The sequence below is a fragment of the Sinohyriopsis cumingii genome, unplaced genomic scaffold (genome assembly GCF_028554795.1).
Source record: "Sinohyriopsis cumingii isolate HCF-2022 unplaced genomic scaffold, ASM2855479v2 utg002043l, whole genome shotgun sequence".
In the NCBI taxonomy this organism is placed as follows: domain Eukaryota; kingdom Metazoa; phylum Mollusca; class Bivalvia; order Unionida; family Unionidae; genus Sinohyriopsis; species Sinohyriopsis cumingii.
Genome location: NW_028316112.1, coordinates 1,180,675 through 1,203,339, shown reverse-complemented (window position 1 = coordinate 1,203,339; position 22,665 = coordinate 1,180,675). Strand labels below are relative to the sequence as shown.

The following is a 22,665-nucleotide window of genomic DNA, read 5'->3' as shown; positions in this document are numbered from 1 at the left end:
TCGAAAGGGTCCGAGGCGTGAGCTTGGTACCAAGCGTAGAAAGCTTCTCGTTGTTCGGTACGCATGTTGTCGGGGTCGTAATAGTGAGCCTCAGGTAAATGGGGTAGAACGGCATGTTGATTGGCTTCCGTATTGAAAAAGTGAGGAAAGTACCCTTTAGCCATTTCTGTCATTCCAAACGTTTTAGGCATTCGACTCAAAGGCATGGCCAAATAGCTCATCGAATCTTTAAACTGTACTTGTCCCACTTGCATAAAAATGATTTTGGCTCCGTTCAAAGTCACTTTAGGCCGCTCGGTGCCTTGTTCCGTATAGTATCTGAGAAGAAACTGTCCATCGTATCCGGAGAAATTGTGAGCCATCACCGTGGCATGACGATGACAATCTCCGTAACGTTCGATGTCCTCTTGGCTCCACGTCTTGTCGATGGGGTCTGAGACCCATCGGGCAAAATCGGCTAACGTGTTCGGTCCCCGAAAGATTTTTTCACGCCCTCCAGGAATCTTGCTGCAGTGAGGGCAATGACTGAAGATAGGTTCTTGAATGCACTTCTCGCACGCTCGATGAGCCACGTAGAAATTAGGAATGTGAATGCCAGTCTCTTGCATGCATTCGAAATCGAAAAAATGAAATTGCCTTTCTTCTTGTGACCGTCCTCTTTCTCTGGTGGGGGTTGGTATTTTTGCACGTAGCATTGGTGTTCCAAGTCCACGATGTGGTGACAAATGTGACATTTTTTCTTTCCTGAACATACCTGTGCCTTGGTACTATTGGCACGTATGCCTTGTCTACACGCAGGGCACAATCTCAGCAGTTGACAAGCGCATTTCTTCTGTGAACCTTGTGTTTTCAAGTGTTGTTGGTAACAGGTAGGGCTGACAAACGTGCGCAGACAAGTTGAACAAGGCACTGGTTCTTCTCTCAGACAGGGTGGAGAGGCCAAACATCCTGAGCATTTCCATCCACAATGTTTGTGTTGCTCTCGATTGTTATAACCATAGTCACATTTCTCACAATAATAACCGTATCCCAGGAATCCAGTGATACTGGTAATGGTATCGAAATGTTCATCGTGATAATAGACATGAATGTATTTTCCGTCCTTAAAATCTTGGCCTCGAAACAACAGAGTTCCACGCATTTCTTGAGGGTGCACTTTCAAGGTGTAGCGTGGAGCTAGGGCATCTTGCAACTTTTGCATCTCAGGAATGCCACAGGGTGTGTCTTTGGACAGTCCGGCTTGTTGTAACAGGAGTTCTGCTTCATTTCGTTGTTTGGCTCGGTCGGATTGTTGAATAGTTTTCCAGGTTCTTTTCCATTCTACCGTGTCGTTCTTGTTGGCATAGGTTCGTCCCACCACAATGGCACGGGCTAAACACATCTGGTCTTGAGGGTTGTTAATTCGGACGAGACTTGTTTTGGTGTTGCGAAGGTCGTCCACCAATAACATCTTTTTGCGTCCAGTCCCTTGAGGAGGAGAGACGTGAGCCATTTTCAGTGTGGCTTTACCATCGGTGATGTCAAACTGGTCATTAGATTGTTGTACGTGTTGAATCTTGTCCATGACTTTGGAAGGGGTTAGTTCTGCGGGTCTGCTAAACTCGATCCAAACAGGGGATTTCAAACCGTCGTGATCTATGGATAGTGTCAAGCGATCGTCTTCTTTGGGTTGACATTGTCGCTTGAGTGAGGTGAGCAAAGAATCCCACATCTCGGTGATAAACCCTTCTGCTTTCTCCAAGGGTACGTCGGCCTTGAAATCTTTAAACTTCACCGTGTAGGTGTAAGCCGTGGTTCTAAATTTTCTAGAGGAGCGCTTTTCCGTCTCTCGAATCGAATAGTACTTTTCAGGGTTGACTAAGGGTGGTGAACTTGGTTTAGAGGGTTCGGATTCTGGTTCACTCATGTCCTCTTTAAAATCACTGGCATGAATTTGTGCCAAGATTTCAGCCCTGGTACGAGGCGATAGATCACGTTTCTGCCTCTTACTTTCTTCTTCTTCTTTCTTCTCGAATGAATAGGATCGTTTCATCTTGAGTGCAAAACGTCAAATGACTCAAGTTCAAACACCATAGACTAATTTATAGTCATGGCAAACCAGCGTATATAAAAAGGGTGTGTCTTGTCCTTTCACTATTCATTTCACTCTCAAACCGAGGAGAACGATGGAAGAGACTACCCAGATGGAACGTTTCGTCAGAGCTTTGCGAGGGGTCATTAGAAAATTCTCTTCAGACCAGCCGACGGACTACTCTCCTTCCTTTCGAGATAAGAGTCAGGATACTTGCTATATCTGTCAGAAGAAAGGGCATCGGTCTTCAGAGTGTCCAGACCGTCAAAAAAAAAAAAAACAGGGGCTAAAAAAGACAAAAGTCAAGATACCTGTTATTATTGTAAAGAAAAAGGACATTGGTCTCCAGATTGCCCAAAAAAGAAACAAGAGGAGTCAGAAGAAAAGAAGGATTCTTCAGAAGAAGAGAGGGATTCTTCGGAAGAAGAGAGGGATTCTTCAAAAGAAGAGATGGATTCTTCAGAGGAAGAAGAGGAAGAAAGAAGACAATTCTATTTAAAAGAGGCAAAGAAACAGGAGAAGAAAAGAAGAAGGGAAGAAAATGAGGAAAAAACGGTGAAGAAATTCAAAAGACAGAGAGACTAAACAAGGAGAAATAAGAAGTCAATGAACTTTTAATTAAAGTGTTCTGTGGTGAATTGTGAATTGGATTGTAAAAAATGGATAAAAGAATACATGAATGATATAAGGTAAGTGTCTTTGAGTTTTGATTTTAAAATAAGAAGCTACACTCACACACTCATACACAGACACGTACTATCAGGGTAAAATGGTTTGGTTTTTTTTGTTGATTTTTGAGTTATTGGCAAATTGAAAGGCTATCTCTTTTCGAGAGAAGTGGGTGGCCCTGAAAAGGGCCTTTTTTGGTGTAGGGGTGAGTTTAATCAATCAACTTTAACTGCCTTAAGCCTTTTGCTACGGCCGAGGCCTACTTCTGATGATTGGGTTGAAATCACTAAGGGTGGTACGATAGGCTTAGTCACAGGGTTGGCGTGTTTAGCTCGGGAAGGTCGTATTCTCTTCGGTCGTGATAAAGAAGTCTGATACATTTGTTTCAGACTTCTTAACTCCGCTAAAATGTCCAACAGTACCGTAGCCGTTTGATTTTCACCCTCTTGTTTCTTTGCTGCTACTTCTTCTTCTTGTTGTTTTTTTCTTACCTCTTCTTGTTGCTGTTGCTGTTGCTGTTGGAGAAAAGCTTGTTCCGCTTCCTTTTGTCGTTGCATAAATTTCTCCAATTCTTCTTTCTGTCTCTGTCTAAAATTCTCCACTTGCGGTAATGAAGAAGGTAAGGAAGGTTCCGGAGCAAATTCTTGCGAGGTAAGAAAATCCACAAAATCCCAATGTACCTCTTCTGAAAGTAAGTCCGGTTTCCCTTGGGCAGTCTCCCCTGCTGGTGCACCCCAATGGATCGTTTTCTGAGTTTCCGTCATGTTCAATCACTGTCGCATAGATTGACCGCACACAAGCGCTAACTAATCTATATAGACCACGTGACGTCACAGACTGCTCTCTTCGGATTGGATGCGAGCTGACTGAATTTTGTAACGCGTGTTCGGATTGGTGAATGAATTCATTCCGTTTCAATCCTTCTTGTACCTATAAATAAGCGCAGTTCACTGCATTGATTCACCTATTCTCGTCGCTTCAAGATGTGGACCACAGTTGAGTCATCCCCCTTGTGTCTTCCATGATGTTTAGGACGGACATGCTCATGTATGTCAGGTCCAAGTGGACTGTTGTTGATAGGACAGATACTAGTCAATGGATGAGGAGAGTTTACATAGAAAGACAAGGATGTCTCAAGAGGGTACTTGTGTATGGACCGGCAGTTAGAAGGAGTTTAAGAAGAAGAAGAAGATGTGACAGATGCCATCTATGTAAATATTAATATTAACATAAACCCAAAGACCCTTTTCAGGGCCAGCCATATTTCTCGAAAAGAGATAGCCTTTCAATTGCCTACCCCTTTTTTAAAAAATTTAAAAAAAAAAAATCCCATGTTCAATTTCCCTTGACGCTATAAAGTCCCACCCTGTTTAAATTCCTTTGACGCTAAACCGTCCCACGATTTTTCTCCATGTTAATTTCCCTTGACGGTAGATTGTCCCACGATTTTTCTCCATGTTAATTTTCCATTGACGCTAGAGTGTCCCAGGGGGTTTTGTAATGCTAATTCCCATTGACGCTAGGGTATCCCCATTCACTACTGCCAACTTTATCCTTGCACAGAATTAAACATTAAAGGAGGTAAAAAGTCGCTGTTGCTAAACTAGTTTATTGCTGAGAAAGAAACTGGTTAGAGATTTATTATTTAACCCAGCTGAGAATCGATATATTTCAAAGTATAAATTTGTGTCCGGACAAAGAAAGACATTCTACACACACATTATAGTTATATCTTCATGATGAACCAAGCGTATAAACAGGCGTTAGCATATACCTTCATTTAGCCAACCATTTTCCCAATAAAATTTAATCCTTTCCAAAAACAGCGCGATAGAAAGTCTGACCTAACAGCGAACCTGTTAAAACGCCATTAAATTTATATAAGTGGCCAAATTAATTATGTCCTTCGACAAAATAAAATATGTCCAAACTCAGAACGTAAGTCGAAAATAGACATAAACGGCCTTAGACCTCTTGTATCCACATAATCATCTGTTAATTTCGTCAGACATTAGCTTTGAGAAAGAATTTCAGTGTATTTGAAATTACAGCATGACCATACGTTGCAGATGCGTGCCCTCTCTCAATGTTTGAATTTTGTTGTTAGGGTTGGGAGTTGGGGGTTGGATTGTATTTTGTTCTTGTTGTTGGGTTTTTGACAAATCAGAGCGGGGTTGTTATACCAAATTATATATTAGGACAAGTTTGCTGTAAACGTCCAAACATTCGCACTAACCCTAAAAATGCAATGTTAAGTCACATCACCCTTACTCGAATATAGCCCCTACAGGAAAATATTGAAACTCTCTAAGTATAGAAATAGGCCAGTCAACAATCCTGCAATATTTCTAGATAAATAAGCTTTCAAAGCTCTCTACTTGGGCAAGGTCGCAATTAGCATACTTTGAAAACTATGACTTAATGGAATTTAGCCATTCCAGAACAATGCTGCCAATAAAAAAAAAAAAAATGCACGGTACACTTAATGTCCTTCACTGAAACGAAGTTAATGATCCTAATATTTAACTCACTCTCTTATAAAAAGGGTATCTATTTATTACTTTCTTACTAATATAAAAAAGTTGTCTTTAGTCAGGACATGATTTTGGACCAGGTTAAGTCCAAACTACGATTAAAACATAACAATCCATGATGGAAGAAAATTAATGTAGTTTGAAACGTTTCAAAACAAGTCAGATGTGAATAGCGCCATTTAACTTGGTACTATGTTTTGGGAATATCTTTATGGTTTTGGGCAACATCAAGGGGATCTAAGGCTGAGGTCAGATCGGTATTTCACGCTTTGTATGCAAATAAATATCCTTACTTTACCCTTCTGAATGAGTATAATTAAGAAAATCCAGACGATTTCTAATGGAACAATATCTGAGATGGCTGATCATATGAGCCTAGGTCGTCTCCTACTACTGTACATTAGGACGTCTATTCCTTGCAATTTGTTGATTATTCGGTTCTAATAATATCTTCACATCACCGGCTCCCATCAACGAAATAATCATTACAATCTAACAAAGCTATAAACGGAGACATAAATACAAATAGTACATACCTTGAGGTTATCACAATGAGTATTCCTCCTCTCGTTATGTATGTACATCTGTCTGATAAAGTCATCATATGAATAGAATGATCGCTTTCGATCGATTGCAGAACAAAAGAAAATTTAGCAGACAATAACTTATTGAATTAAAGTGTATTTCTTTTCCCTTAATTCGACATACATTTCGCTAATTATACATCCTGATAAAATTCCCATAAAAGTCTACAATGCAATATACACAGCAAATATTACAGTATGACCACATTGACTCGTGAACGTATTGTTCGTCAACAAGTTCATCCACAAATAATATTATATTCATCTTGACTCCACATCACTCCAAGTTTCCCGTCATGTTAATTCCAATAGATTCAAAGATTTGGTCCCCTAATCGCTAATGTCCATTTCCCACGGTGCCACTTCTTCCCAAAACCGGTGTCAGCTAATTAAAAATACATATTACCGTCCCCAAATGTGTCAAGCTCCAATATAGCTCCACGTAACAACTTTTACAGTCGTTCTCACTTCAGTACAATTTCATCGTCTATAGCATTCATACAACGGTATCGTTAGAATGGAAACTGCTAATTTAATACAGCACAAAAGATTATTATTATTATTATTATTATTATTATTATTATTATTATTATTGAGCTGTTGTTTTTCTGCAATTATTAACTGACATAAGAAAGCAATAGTAGATTATTTTGTCTCTCTCTGTCTTTTTTTTATTTGCCTTGTCGATTCCCAAAATAATTTTTTTACCTTGCATTTTTGTACTAGACAGCAAAATGTTTTAGTCACAAATAACGTGATAAAAGCGTGATCAACACTAATAGGTCAATCACCCTTGCAATTATCCAGCTTGCCCAGAAGGGTCCATAATATTTCTTACCAAAAGGACAATATTCCTAGGCATCACCGTTTGCATATCTTGTTGTCCAGTCTATTCCTCTGCCTTCGCAATATATTACTAATTTTAATCAACAATAACTCTTGTCACTTATAAATGAGTTAAATGTCTGATGTAAAATGAAGCTCCGAATGCTTTAAAATATTCTGTTCTTTTATTGGAGATATTTGCTATCGCATGATGGCATTTTAAAAACAAACACAATACCTTTACCGTGCATTGAATTGCCATTACTCGAATGCTTCGATATATTTGGTTGTATATGCGAGTGTTTATTTCTGATGATGGAAACTCCTAGTGAAAATGTGTATAGAATACAATTTTAAATTGAATCATTTTAACAATATTTTTTTTTTCAGTAACTGGACATTCAATCGCTGCAATGTATTAGTATTTAGTAGTCCCCGGGCAACCGAAATATTTTTTTACCGCTGATATCAAATCTGCTGATTTGTAAATTTAATCAACGCATACTTGGCATGATGAATAAACAAATATGTAGTTTTTCGTGGTTTATTTCTAAAGAGTGTCGTAGTGACCTACGCATCGATTCTTGATCTATGTGGAAACGAAACGATCACATTGCAAGGAAATGAATAGGAAGTAACATAAGAAATGTTACTATGAAGTCACTTGCCTTTAAATGTCGCGAAGTAGTCAATTGGAGATAATTCTAGATAACAAAGGTACAAAAGTGTAATAACCCTACACTCTATATTCCATTGAAAATTATATTTCTATCTGCACACCTAATTTGTCAGCAAATAGGTACATATATTTTTATTTTACATATTCATTTTAGAAAGTCCGTCCATTTGGAAATAGATTTAAACAAAATGTAGATGTATATGTGCAGTAGTAATGCTTGAAACTGACGTACTCAGTCATGTAAACTAAACAAACCGTTAGGACAGTAGTAATGCTTGAAACTGACGTACTCAGTCATGTAAACTAAACAAACCGTTAGGACAGTAGTAATGCTTGAAACTGACGTACTCAGTCATGTAAACTAAACAAACCGTTAGGACAGTAGTAATGCTTGAAACTGACGTACTCAGTCATGTAAACTAAACAAACCGTTAGGACAGTAGTAATGCTTAAAACTGACGTACTCAGTCATGTAAACTAAACAAACCGTTAGGACAGTGATGACCAAGGATACTAACTTGCAACAACATTAGGTCAAACAAAGATTTTGGTTTTCAAATTAAACCACACCTTTGCAAATAATATTTAGTGGACATATCATGAAAACTGGTGCACAGATGATAGTAATGTTATTGCGGTATGAACATGTGCACGTTATATTTTTGAACTGGCCAAGTACGACACTATCATCTAGTCAGACGGCTTTGAGGTCTGACAGGTTTAGCACCATATACATCTATCACATGTTAAATCAAACAGTCGGACGTAAGAGTGGCTCGCGGTCCAGTAGAATACTTAAGAAACAAAACGTGAGTGACAACTGGTGGTATGTAGGTGGAGCTTGGTTATTCGTCACTTGTATACCTATATAAATATTTCAAACTGATGCTTAAAACCATCCGTGTTCAGTATCAGAGAGCATCGACTTGAAGGCACTTGTGAGAACAGAACATATTCACCACAAAACAAGGATATTGTTCCTGAATTAATATTTACATTTTTGCTGTGTTTCGTGAAAGTATGATGGGAACATTTCAAGTCAGATTCTCTTTTCCTCTTGCACTATGCTTGTTATTTCTGTTTCCGGAGCTACATTCTGCAAACATTAATCAGGTCGAACAAGATATTGATATTCCCATCAAGGCAAAACAACAAGGCAGAGCAAGGGAATACATGAGACAGACTTTGCATGAGGGATCGTCTGTGAACATTTCCTGCAGCACAGATATGGTGGTCATACATTATGCGAATTACCATGCATATTGTGATAGTTCTAAACTTGTAATCCCCTTTTACAGATGGGTATATCTTTTTCATGGGCAAAGATGTAATGAGAAATGTATCATAAACGATGTCACTGACAAAGCAAGTGCTATTTGTTCTCAAGCCAACAATTGTTTAATAACTGCTGACAACCGTGTGTTTGGTGATCCTTGTTATGGCCTATCGAATGTTCTTGACATTACCTATGACTGTATTTGACTTGGGTAAACAGACGACAAGTACTTAACAGCTGCATCCCAAGTAAAGGCAAATACAACAGTTTGTAATTCCATTCATTTTAAGAAGGACCGTTCACCCATCCCACAAGTAGTTCGATGATGATTGTGGAGTTTACTCCAGTTTGTATGTTTAATTCCTAGTACATTTAACGCAGGGAAGTACATGTATTTCACTATAGTTTATATTAGAAATATTATCTGTACCTCTGTTTGCATTATGAGAAACTAGAAATATGTTCTAGAAATTCCAAGTGGACTTTATTATTTAGAAGCAAAGAGTCCGGCTATTACCATAAAACTCAACTAGTGCCTGAACAAGTAATTTTAGGGCAAGCAAATATAAATATGGTCTCAATTTTTTGTTTTGACATTATGAAATGTTCCATTTACGTATGATTCCAAAATTTAAAGTACTAAATTAGAAACTAGACCAAATAAGCGAATTTGTCCTTTTGTATGGTCGATTCATGGTAATGGCGTATCAATCTAAATAAATATTCTAATAGTTTGCAAGAGTTTGTTGTGTGTCATTGTTTTTGTGCTGTTTTGTTCTGTATATATCTTTAAGGTGGTATCCGTGGAAACGAGCCAATTAATCTTAGCACTGTAATACACACAGATTTATATATTCAGACTACCCAATACATCAGACACGTAAATACATCGCACTATGAGAAAACTCCGCCTGGACTTAATATCACAGTATGTTTTGACATTTGCTGTCTTGAGGATAGAGGCTGATAGTAGGTGAGCTGAGAAATGTGGGCGTTCAAAAATATTCACGTATGACACTTTTCATATTTTGTTCCCCGTTTTTTTACGGCCTTGATTACGATATCAAGCTAAGTAGGGACACATTCATGTGAAAATTGCCACTAACGAAAACAAAATGAATACATAAAGCAACATATATGAAGTATTAAAAGTATTTGCATGTTTGTGCAAAGTGTGTGTGTGTGATTTGGATTTTTAACGTAGAATAAATAATATTTAATTCATATCCTCACGATGTATGCAGTGTGGCAGTTGACAGTGATGTCTAGCGCTGGGGTATCATGCCGCAGACACTTAGCATCATGTCCCACCCAGTCACATTATCCTGACACCTTGCCTTTCAGTTCTAAAACTAACTTCATAATGCTTGTGCAAAGAAAACTCTCAATGGAAATAAAGACATAAGAGGTAGAAATACAAACTACAAAGACATTTCATTTTTTTTTTATTAACAAATATCAAACTGGCCTTATAAGTAATACAATGATCATCAAAGTTAAAATTGATTTAAAAGTGTGTCATAAATATTTCCGAGGCAGGTAACACGTATACACTTTGTCGGTTGGAAGCTAACGCGAACTCCAGCATTTTAATACTGTCCAGGGTTATTGTTATCTTTCCACCTGTAAAGAATGTTTTCTCTATGGAACGTTCATCTTGACTCGTGCTCCTTTTTAGTGAGCCCCCCCACCGAAAATAACATGGTTTTTAAATGAGTGAAATATTGCATTACTGGTTAAATGTTATATGTTATTGGACTGAAATGTAAATAACATTAATACTAATATTGATATGAGATATACTTAAATTAGGATTGCTCATTAGCAAGTTCGCATACAATTTGCCTGTGAGAAAAATAAGAGCAATGCCAACCAAAGTAGTGTAGAAGAAGATTAAAAAAACATTTATGATGTAGCAATTATAAAAAGGAAACAATAAAACTGTCATTGTAATATGATTTCAAACGTATGGGATTGATATTGCACGGTCGTCAGTAAGATTACTTTTAGGTTGGCCTGGTAATATCCCAGGTGATAAACGAGGTTTACGTGTGGGTTATAATATTGCGCCTGACATTGTGAGAATTACTTCAACGACCCGATTTAATTTAATTTGTGACTCCTTTTGGGGGAGTTATGAAAGCAGGTCTAAAACAACAGACGTGGTTGTTCAGGGCTATATACTGTTTGAGTTTTCAATAACCAATGAAGCTAATTACATGGTCAGTAATGGATAATATTAAAAGACCTACTACGATTTGACTGAAACAACTGGGATAGCAGGTGGTTAAATCGATTCCAGATCGATTAGGACGATTAGTAACATTCGTTCCATCTAAAGCAGTTGCGTCACTTTCGACATAATCAATCCACATCATTAACGAAGCCACTCAGAAACGATTATCAGATTCAGGATTTGCAAAGCTGGCAAAAAGGAGAGGATTTGGACGGAAATTGGCATTAAAGAAAATGAATAAGGTATAGCCTTACCATTGTTACATTTAGGCATTTACAAAAGGTAACAAGAAGAGAGTGAAGACAGCAAGTTTTGTAAACTTTAAAAAGAAAATTGTTGATTGAAAAAGACGATACAAATGAGAAGAAATACACCTAACGGTCCTACGAATTAAATCGTACTGATGTGTCAACAGTTCTTTGTTGAATCACAGAAAATAATATTTCAGTGTTTGACAACAATAAATACGTTCTGATTGATCCAAACAACGAGATAAAGTGACCTCATCAAAAGCCTGACCATTATATGTGTCAGCTAAAGGAATATTTTTCTTATCAACTTCATTCTCAAGACGTTTCATTGCCATAGCTCTGGTAATCGCAAACATTGGGTATAAATCACTGAATTCTTTTTCAATTGGATCGGTTTTCTGATCGAAATATGGATTGTCAGTTACCAGTGGATTAACCACAACTTGTATCCAGATAGGTCATTGACTAGTAATAAATGCATGCCCTCAACAGGTAAAACAGACACTGTACCGACTTTCACGGGTCCTGAGACTAAGTATGATGACAACTTTACACAGTGGAGAGAAACATTAACAAAGCCATACTATACTCCCTGAATTAGGAGAAGAGCTCTCAGAAAAAGGCGAAGTACCTGACAATTAAAGACTCTGAGAAGCCCCTGTGTCCCTTATAATTTCTAATAGGGATATGATTGGCAGAATGACTCAAAAGTGATATAGAATACTTTGATATGAATGGTTCATAATTCTATATAATAAAATCAGACTGGGATGTATTAGACCCGACAAATGTATTGATTTTAATACATGACCATTACCATGACCTCTTAGAAATAAGAGCATTTGGAACAGGTCTGTCTTGATTCTGACGCCTATTTTTCAATTTGTGTTAATCAGAAATAGCGTGAGTTTCTTCTTGCACTAAGTACACGTAGAATGAGACAATGATCATTGATCATGCTTATCGGAAGCTCAGTTCTTAGAAGTCGTGCCGTTTAAGATTTAAAATGGCTCGTACTAGGCTGAAATACATTTCGGTCAGAAGACTGTTGAGTGGAAGTCTTATTTACAAGAGGAACTTTATGAGCTAAAGAATACTCGTCAGCAGAACAAGCAACATCTTCCAAGGTTTCGACTTTCTGCTCATCAAGATAAATTCTAATGTCATTATGGACAGTTCTTGAACTCTTCAACCAATATGAGTTGTCTGAGACTTTTGTAATCTTTTATAATCTTTCCAGAAGTGCACAGCTTATCAAATTTGACATAGGTCCGCTCCGCTTCCTTTTTATAGTTTCTGAATTTTGCCGATAAACCTCTGGGACAAACTCATAACCCATACAAATATAGTCCTTAACTACATCGTAGTCGGTGCTCTACTCTAGTGACAGTGAAATGTAAATAGCACAAGCTTTACCAGTGAGTACACATTGCAATAACAGAATCCAGTACTCTCTTGACCACTTCAAACTCTCAGCAATTTGTTCGAAATAAGGAATGTATCTATCTAATTCTCCATGCCGAAAAGGAGGCACAAAGTTAATATTACTTAAAACAATTAAAGTAGGGTAGTGTTTTTCCTTTGCAAGTTCTAATTTGTTTAACCGAATTTGAAATTCCCATTCAGCCTTCTCATTCTGCATTTGCCATTGTCTTTCACTTTCTTCACTCTCTATTTGCATTTGCATTGCTTCCATCTCTTTCTAAAACTGCATTTGTTTTTCATCTCCCTCTTTCCGAAACTGTATTCATCTTACTTCCATATCTCTTTCCATTTGAATCTTTTTCTATCTGAAACTGAACTGTCGTATATCTAATTCCAACTATTTTAATTGCACTTTCATTTACATAATTTCCAACCATTCCTGTGCAAAATTTAAACAATTGTCTACTGTTGATGATACTGTAGAAAATGCTTGCTTATTTCACACAGGATTTTGAAATTGTAAACATAATACTTGGGATTTAAAACAATTCAATACTACAGGAATTATTATTTGAAAGAACAAAGTTTTCTGAAATAGTTTAGCCAAAACTCAAATATCCCTGACGAGCCCCTAATTTCTTTGTTACGTGCTTAGGCTCTAATAAACGGTAACAAGAAAAGAGTGAATGAAGACAGCAAGATTTGTTAAAATTATGAAATAATTTATTTCTCTAGGAAAACAAGGTAAAATTGGAAAAGAAAGGAACTTACGGTTTTAAGAATCAAATCCAAAAATAATCCAAGAATATTATAGGAATGAAATATTTTAAGTCCTTGTAATATAATGTTCAAATGAATTTGGGTTCGAGTTTCGACGAAAATCCAAAATTGAAGGCGATGACGTATACTATAACCAGCATAGCACTGATGTGTCTGCAGTTGTTTACTGCACCACATAAAATAATAAAATAAGCCGGTGTTGAAATTCCGAATAAAACATCAATAAATGTCTTTGTCCAAGGTTTCTGTATGAGCACTAAATATTCAAGGGAAAATAATTCATAATTCCATAAAATAAAATTTCAACTCAGCTGGTCACAACAAAAAAACTCACAGTGTTAAAGGTAAAAAACCCAAACTGACTAAATTCTCTAAAGACAAAAGTTATATACTAACTTGAGACGCAAAACAGATTCACGGATGAGAGTCAACCCTCCGGTAAATCCAAAATTTCGAAAACATCTTAGAACCTTTTTACATCTAAAGTCATGTTTTACCAGTCAGCTTTGATTTCACTGTCGTCAATCACACATTAAGAATGACTAAAAAATGTAGTTTCCTTGGAAGCCAATCAAGGCCGGTAAATAGGTCAGCTTTTAGATATAAAATTATATTATTAGGTGTAAACGACTAAACAGTCAAGTCAAACTAAATTCTGGAATATGTCAAATTCACGTAAACAAAATTACATTGCTATAACCTATAAGGGAAATGAAAACAATTTTTTTTTAAAACTAACAAGCAGACAATTAAATTAAATCAAATATTACGTAAATCAAATATACCTAACACTTCTCCCCATGAAAAAAACAAGACTTATATGACAAAGCTCTCTTTTTACCATATATTAATTATACACGAGACTAAAAAGAAGTCTTATGAATTATACAAAATGTATTTTAATTAATAAATTTGTATAGACGGGAAAGTGTGTCTGCTATTAAAATATATTTTTCCTTGGTGTGCCTGATGTCAGTCACTTTTACTAGGCTCAATGAAATTGTTCTCCAGCGAAGACTGGATTTCTTTTTCAAGTATTTCTGTTTGAGAGGGTTCAACCTGTACGAGTGCTATTTCACAGGTTTGAAATTTAAAATTTCAACGTCATGGAAAATTTTGTTCTTTCTTGTAAGAACATCAGGAAATACGTGCTCATATTCAAATAATAACTGTTTAAGTTCATTTCTTTCTTGCTATTGTCTAAATCTTTCATAATGTCTGAATTCCGAAGATGTGTCACTCAAATATCAGTAGAATATGATGATATTCCTGCAATTAAATTTTCACTGAATTTGACAGGTACAACTAAATTAATTGCATGTTAAACCCGGCTATCTCTTTCAATATACTGGTACTCCTATAATTATTTAAATCCCATGAGCACTAATATTATAATTTAACTTATTCATTTTCTTCTTAAATTTGTTTGAGCCGTAATATCTAATCGGAAGAAAATTTTGAAGAATGAGCAAGCGAGACGGAACCCCATTACCAGATTAAAAGTTGTCTCCCTTGTAGTTCTGTCAAACCATAATTTCACTTTTGACTTGAACTGTTGAATGCCAAATTGAAGCATAATTAGCTCAAAAGTTCCAGACCTAAAATTTGACCAAATTGAGTAAAAATCTATATCAATGTTTTAATATTCCTCATAGGATTTGCCTCTGGAAACTTGTTGACGCACACATTATGGTCAACAAGTATTAGTAACCTGACTTGTTCTTTGGTAAGGGACCAACACGATCTACCATAATTCATCAAAATAATTGAAAAACTATCAAGCATACGATTAAATTAAATCAAATATATCTAAATCACATATAGATAACACATTTTTAACAGGGTTTAAGACAACAATGTATTAACCTATAATATGTTGCCAAAGGACTATATGGAATAAGGGCCAATTTCTGCCCCCTCTCCTAATGTCCTTATATTATGTATAATGTACATATGAGGTAGATTACATTTATTTCTGACATCAGTTTTGTGTTCACGTGTCCGTTGCTATGGTTACAGGGTGTCAAAACACTATCAGAAAATGCATGAAAAGCAATCATCTTGTCCATTACTTCTCATCGATACTGCTTTTCCACGAGATATTCACTCAGTTTCAAATTTGCAATATGCATTTTTATTATTTAAGAGGTTATAAAGCTGTATATAAAGTTTAGTTTCTAAAACTATTCCAAAATGGTCCATTGTAGACAAAAATAGAATATCGAACTTATACGTCAACTGAAAACTTTCTAAAATACGTTGACAAAAAGGTACTTGATGGAAATGAACATGTGTTCTTTATGTATTTATGTACTTTTTTCCTTATATTTTCATGCTATGTAACACATACACTACTGTGTTTCTATTTTTAGAAGAGAAAAATCAATCAATTATCTCCCACACCCATTGAGGTAGTCTATAGGTAAACTGTAATCTAGTTATAAACTATATATTCATCCAAAAAGATATAATATGGACATAAATAAGAAAAAAAAAACTATTGATTCAGCACTTTTAATGAACTTCTGAAAACTGTGAAATATGTTTTAGAAGTAATGGTATTGGAGAGTACAAGCAAGAAACAGACTATATGTTTTGTACTCTCTAGACCTTTTGCGTCTATTTTTAAACCAACGCGGGAATGCTGCATTACACTAACTGCATGCTGTTGTCTGTGAAATGCGAGGATGTACACGTTTATAAAGCACATATACCTATAACGAACTAATGGAAACACAATCATTTTATTATTCGTTTTGCAAATGCTGTTTACCTGCACTAAGAGTCGGCTAAGATGGTGATTTACATCATGCAAGATTCGGAGATTCCTAGAATGAATGCAGCTTTAAAGAATTTTAAGGGACATGCTTGCACATAAACTTCGATGAAAAACGAGTCAAAATAAATATTTTTCTACCCTTTCATCGTTTAAAATACCTATATACGACTATAATCTCTCTCTCTCTCTCTCTCTCTCTCTCTCTCTCTCCTATGCACATGTATGCCTATATTCAATTCTTTGTAGACTCAAAACTGGGGCCCTCGGTGGGGCCAATGAAGAATTTCAAAAACGTATAGAAACATTTTAACGAATAAAATAACGTTATATGAATATGTGTTCATATATAGCATTGACGGAAAGCTAGTCACATTATCTCATTGAGTTTTATAAGCTTACAATGGTTTCAAAGACAATTTGTGTGCCTAAATATTGTAAGTACTATAATACATGTAGGCCGACGTGTTTTGTCGTATTCCTACTCCAAAAAATTCCGAATATCTCGCCGTAATGCTTTCTATATAACTGGAGGTTCAGGAACGTGTTAAAAAGAAATAGATGCAAGCAAGAGACGACGAAACATCTGATAAAATAAATGCACTCACTAAACACATATTACCAAACGGTAGCAGTTAACCAAAACTAATAGCAAATCCTATCTAACTTTACGTTGCTGCAGAGAGCCCAAGTTAGATGGGCCGGACACATCTTTATGTTGCCATGGTTACAGGCTGTCAAAACACTTTATAAAAAGACATGAAAAGTAGTCATTTTTTCCATTTACTTCTCACATATACTGCTTTGGCAAGAACTATTTAGACAGTTTTAAATATTGCAATATGCATTCATGTTATTATTATTATTATTATTATTATTATTATTTTTGGGTTATAAAGCTCTGTAAATACAATTTTATTTCTAAAACTATTCCATATGGATTTATCGTAGCCAAAATTATATATATATATATATATATATATATATATATATATATATATATATATATATATATATATATATATATATATATATATATATATATATATATATATATATTATAAAGTGTATATATAATTATACGTCCACTGAATACTACACCTGACTTACATTGACAAAAAAGGTACTTAACCATAACATAAGAAAAGATGTTCCAACATAAAATATTGATTAAAATTATTGAACTATGTTTCATGTTATTGATTTATTTTAATTATTGTTTGATATTATTGAATGCTATGAATATATTTAGGCACTAACAGGGACCAATATGTTCACTTCACCGAATATATTGGTTTGTTACCTTTACTGGAAATGACAAGTGTTCTTTATGTATTTTTATCTTTATACTTTCATGGCAATATAACACACACACACACACACACACACACACACACACACACACACATACACACACACACACACACACACGTTTCAATCTATAGCAGAAATAAATATAAATACCTTGACTTCCATACCCCTTGATGTAGCCTCCATTCAATATATGATCCGTTTATGAACTATATATTTGTCCATATATTAATGTGAATGCCAAGCAATATTTAATATCCCTTACACCAACACATTAGTATTTTTTGCATAAGTTTGTAAAACATTAATGGTAATGGGTAAATGGACCCCTCACCCCACCCCAAAAATGCATCTTATTATGTTTTAGCTGTGAAATCTATAATGGCGAGAACACATTTTATTAATATGGCAATGAAGCACAATAGTAGATTTCAAATGAAATGCCCTGAAAAAATAATATGTACATAGCGTTAGTAGTTAAACACAATTAATGGCAAATCCTGATGCTTGTAACATCCACATCAATCCAACCACAACATTACATAATAAGACTAATATACACCTGCTATCATAAGGGTGAGATTGGTAACTGTTTCTATACTTGCCATTTAACCTTTGACCCCTCATAGAGACACCAGGGAAGGTGGCCAAAAATTATACACTAACACTATTTCCAATGCTTATTATACAGGCAACACATCACAAGAAACTTTGATGTAGTCAGCTACACCTTTGCCATTTTCTATAGACCGAACCTGCCATGACTGCACAGCCATGAAAGAAAAATGTATTGAAAAACAAACTACATGTAGTCAGTAAAATACAAACATAAAAAAGTCAAAATAATTGAAGAGTATGAGAAGGCAATATGTTGTTTATTTTGATGCAAAAAGAAACAAAAATTTGTTTAAATCATTCATTAAAAAAAATGAGAGTTAACTTGTTCTGCAGTGAATAAAATGTACTTTATCTTTAAAGTAATACTTGTGACAGCCTAAAAATGTAACAAATCTGTTATGTATACTAGTAAATACAAATTATGAAAAAGAGATATGCATGAATGAATTCTTCCAAATGATCTAAATATTTCAAATGCTACAAATTAGATACTACGAAGCTGAAAGACATGAATCTCAGAATGGTGCAAAGAGAAGAATACAGAGGTTGATCTTAAGTCAGCTGAGCCTGCACATTCGGCCCAAATGCTGGCCATGTTTTATGCCGAAGCAGCCCCCAATGTCACCGCAACAAGAAAGAGAATGCTCCTTGAAGCCAAAGCTGATGAATACCATAAAAACACTTAAAGCATGTCCTGGCTGCTATTAATTGCTACATTCAGGTTGAATGTGATCGTCCAATCAATATTGTTACAGACCCTGAGTGTAGAAAAGCAAATGACATGTTAAATGAAAAATTATAATTGAACACAAAGAATGGCTTATCAAGATAAACTCAACACAAGCCAATTATTCCTTCATCAGACATGTATGCAATCAATCAGTACATGATGCAAAATAATCCCATCACAATCAGATACAGGATTCAGTTATACCTCTCCATCCACTGTTACACGTTGATTAGAATTCCATAGCCAATTAACACCTACTAGTCTTGAAATCAGGTTTGATGAAACGGGCTGAATATATCGTTCTGACCCTTCAAACTATGCAAACAAATAATCAGGAAGACTTAAATGCTAAGGAGGAAATTTCTGACAAGAGAATGTATGCACCTGGTGGTCACAACTGCCCAGTCAGGTCAGTAAAATACTACCTTACACGCATTAATCCAAAGCTGAATCACTGTCTTGTCACATTGATAAAAATGCTTTTGAAAATCCCCAACTGTCAAATATGGTACACCACAAGATGTGTTGGACAGAGACAATTTAGCAGTTTTATGCCTGACATATGCAAAAATGCCCATATATCTGCAAGATATACTGCTCACTCTCTTTATGCCACAACTTTGAATGCAATGACAGATGCCGACCTTCGTGCTAGGCACATTGTGTCTTTGTCTGACCACTCCAATGAACTATCATTGAAACAATATACAAGGCCCAGCACTCTACATAAACAACAAATGAGAAACATTCTTTCCAATGTATGTTCAAATGTAGCATTGTCTGCTCAATACTCTTCAGCAATGCTATCTCATGCAACTGTAAATGTTCAAATGACCCCAACAAACTCAAGCGATACTACTCAAGAAAATGTTAAAATGACCACTACAAACCCAAGCAGTACACATCAAGTAAATGTTAGTACTGGATCTGCTCAAAATCCATTACAAGCACTGCCACATAATACAATGAACTCTATGACAGGTTTCATTACACAATTCACCTGTCATTTCAATAATAACTGCACCTTCCAGATTAGTTCCAAGTAAAAAGAGTAAGTGCAAACAAGTTAAGGAAATACATGATTTTCAAGTTGAGTGCCCCATCTACGATCAAGCAGGACAATTTATACCACGATAAACTCAGGATAAACTTTAAACTATATATATATATATAAAACGGAACCAGATGATTATTGACGAAGGTAGTGGTCTCGGTGTAGCAACAATCACTCCTCAGTTGATGCATCCTTAAGATGACAAGTTAGTGATTTTCTCTTTGTCAACTCATCATTTTCCCATCTTTTGCAGCCCAGAAACCATATGATACTTGACACGTGTGCACAACACCCTACAACCCGAGCACCAACCTTGCAAGTACAGTACCATCCTTTGATGGAATCTGTGTAATCGTTAGGCTTGTATTGGATCCACAGTGAATGTGTTTTCTTTCTGGAGTGGCGAGACTGGATTTTTGCAATTAACAGGCCTAGAAAATCCATGCATACCTTAACATCATAAAGCCCCTCATATGTGAGTTGTTCATTTGTATAGCTTGGAGCCTGTTTGACTTGATAAATGCCTATAGTGACGTAACGCAGGTAATCAACTGAGAGCATGGGGAAATCAGTCAGTTTATCAGTTGATGCATCCATCTTAAAGTAGATTTTGCGCTTATTCAGCAAGTTGTTCTCTTGAACCAGGATTTGAACACTATTCGGTTCCTTTGCTTTTTCAACCATCCTTTTTGCGGTCTCAGCAGCTGATGGATGCATGTTGGCCAGGGGTGGTCGAAATTTATTCATTAATGCACAGACACTTCTAAGGAAGTCACCTATATGAGGAACAAGTGTATTTGGCACTACTTTATCAAAAACTTCCACCGTTTTACTCGTGCATTAACGCTCTCTACTACCCATCGTAATTTTGTGACCAGTCTTGACGTGTTGGCATCTTCTGTTGAATGCTGCTTCTGTCCTTTATGTAGAAAAACTGGCATTTCAACTTTAAATCCATGTTCCTGTAGGAAATCGACAGAGTCGCGGAACCCCTGTCTACAACAAAAACATCACCCTCCTCTAACCAGTATGTAATATCTTCAGCATTTGTTCTTACAATGTGTTTAGTTATGCTTGCATCATTGTTATAATGGTCAGCTAAATATGGGCCTAGAACAGATAAAATATAACCATCAGTTCCCACAACCATCATTGGCTTAACTAATGGTTGATTTTTATGTAAACTATATGAACATCGTTGGAAGTTATAGTCAGAGCTCTTTTGTATATATATATATATATATATATATATATATATATATATATATATATATATATATATATATATATATATATATATATATATATATATATATATATATATATATATATATATATATATATATATATATATATATATATATATATATATATATATATATATATATATATATATATATATATATATATATATATATATATGTGTGTGTGTGTATGTGTGTGTGTGTGTGTGTGTGTGTGTGTGTGTACCATCAAGGACAAGGACTGATATATTGTAAAGCTTCATTACTAAAGTATGAGTTTTCCAAATGAAATTTGCAACATCTACTATATGAATTTATAAATATACTACACTCTACAAAAGACAGGGTAATGGCACAGATTGGGACATTAACAAGATGATTTCGATGCCCATGTGGTTTTTTACATACAACACAACGTCTGTGTGATCTTGGTGTTGATGGAATTTGAAGTTGAATTGTTTGTGGGCTTTTTAAGGCAGCACTTGAAGTAGTTGGTAGCTGAAAATCTGGATCATGTTGTGGACTGGGTGAACGTGTCACTGAGAGATTTCTGTAATATTTACTACGGCAACTAGAGCAAACATCATCTTGTGTTACAGACCTTTGCAATAATTCCTCTGTATGCTTTTCTAGAATGCCTGTAAGTACTTTTGTTCTAGCTGATGGTTTTACCCTTTTGTAGCACCAAGAACATTGATATGCTTTAGGCATTTCAGATTTTTGTAGAAATTAATTTATTTTAGACCATTTAATAAACTGTCACATATGACATAAAGTCTTATATAATTCATTTATGGTTACTTTTCATTTTTTTGCAACTATTCACTTAGGCAATCATATATATTATATATTGGTACTCAAGCCTGCAACTTCCACCCACACATTTCTTGTAGTGATGTAGCCTGAAACAGATTGTATGTAGAGTATATAAAAATCAACAACTCAGCTTATTATGTATTAATTTTCATAATTCATGTTTTTGTATAATAGTTTTATTGTGTAATCATTTATGACATATAACAGAGGCCAGCATTTTGTATTTCTAAATCACTTTGGTCAGAATATATTTTATGCGATATGTTTTATGGTTAGTAAGTACCCCTCATTGTTTATTTCCCGAACAAAAAAGGCATGTGGGCTACATTTTGTTATTATTTTACTACTGCTGTTATTATTTATTATTATTAGTAGTAGTATTAGTGATATTACTTTTATTCAAGCAAGTTTTACTTTGACTAATAGATTTTCACCTGTAAATTTTATGGCATTATAGTTTTTTTGTTTTATTATACCTGATTAGTAAGTTTAGAAGCTTTTGAGGTGCTCTTTTAATGAAATAAAGACATTATGTTATTACAATAAATATGCAGTAATTAGATACATAGATTGAACTATTAGGTTTTTGGCGTAGAAGTATTGCAAATATTATTTTCAGTTACAAAATCATAATTACTTGGCTTCCATCGGGACTGTGGACATTGTTAAAATTTTAGCAATTGTTAATTGTTTTAGCAATTGTTAAAAACATCATTAGTGTAGTAATCTTTTTAAATTTGTTATGCTATTCTTTAAAGGATTATTCTTGTTATGTACGAGTGTATC

General features: G+C 35.3%; 1 pseudogene; it reads right to left on the bottom strand.

The window, feature by feature from the left end:
- Positions 1–19,990: 19,990 nt before the first annotated feature.
- LOC149771205 (uncharacterized) lies at positions 19,991–21,443 on the bottom strand (annotated as a pseudogene).
- Positions 21,444–22,665: the final 1,222 nt, after the last annotated feature.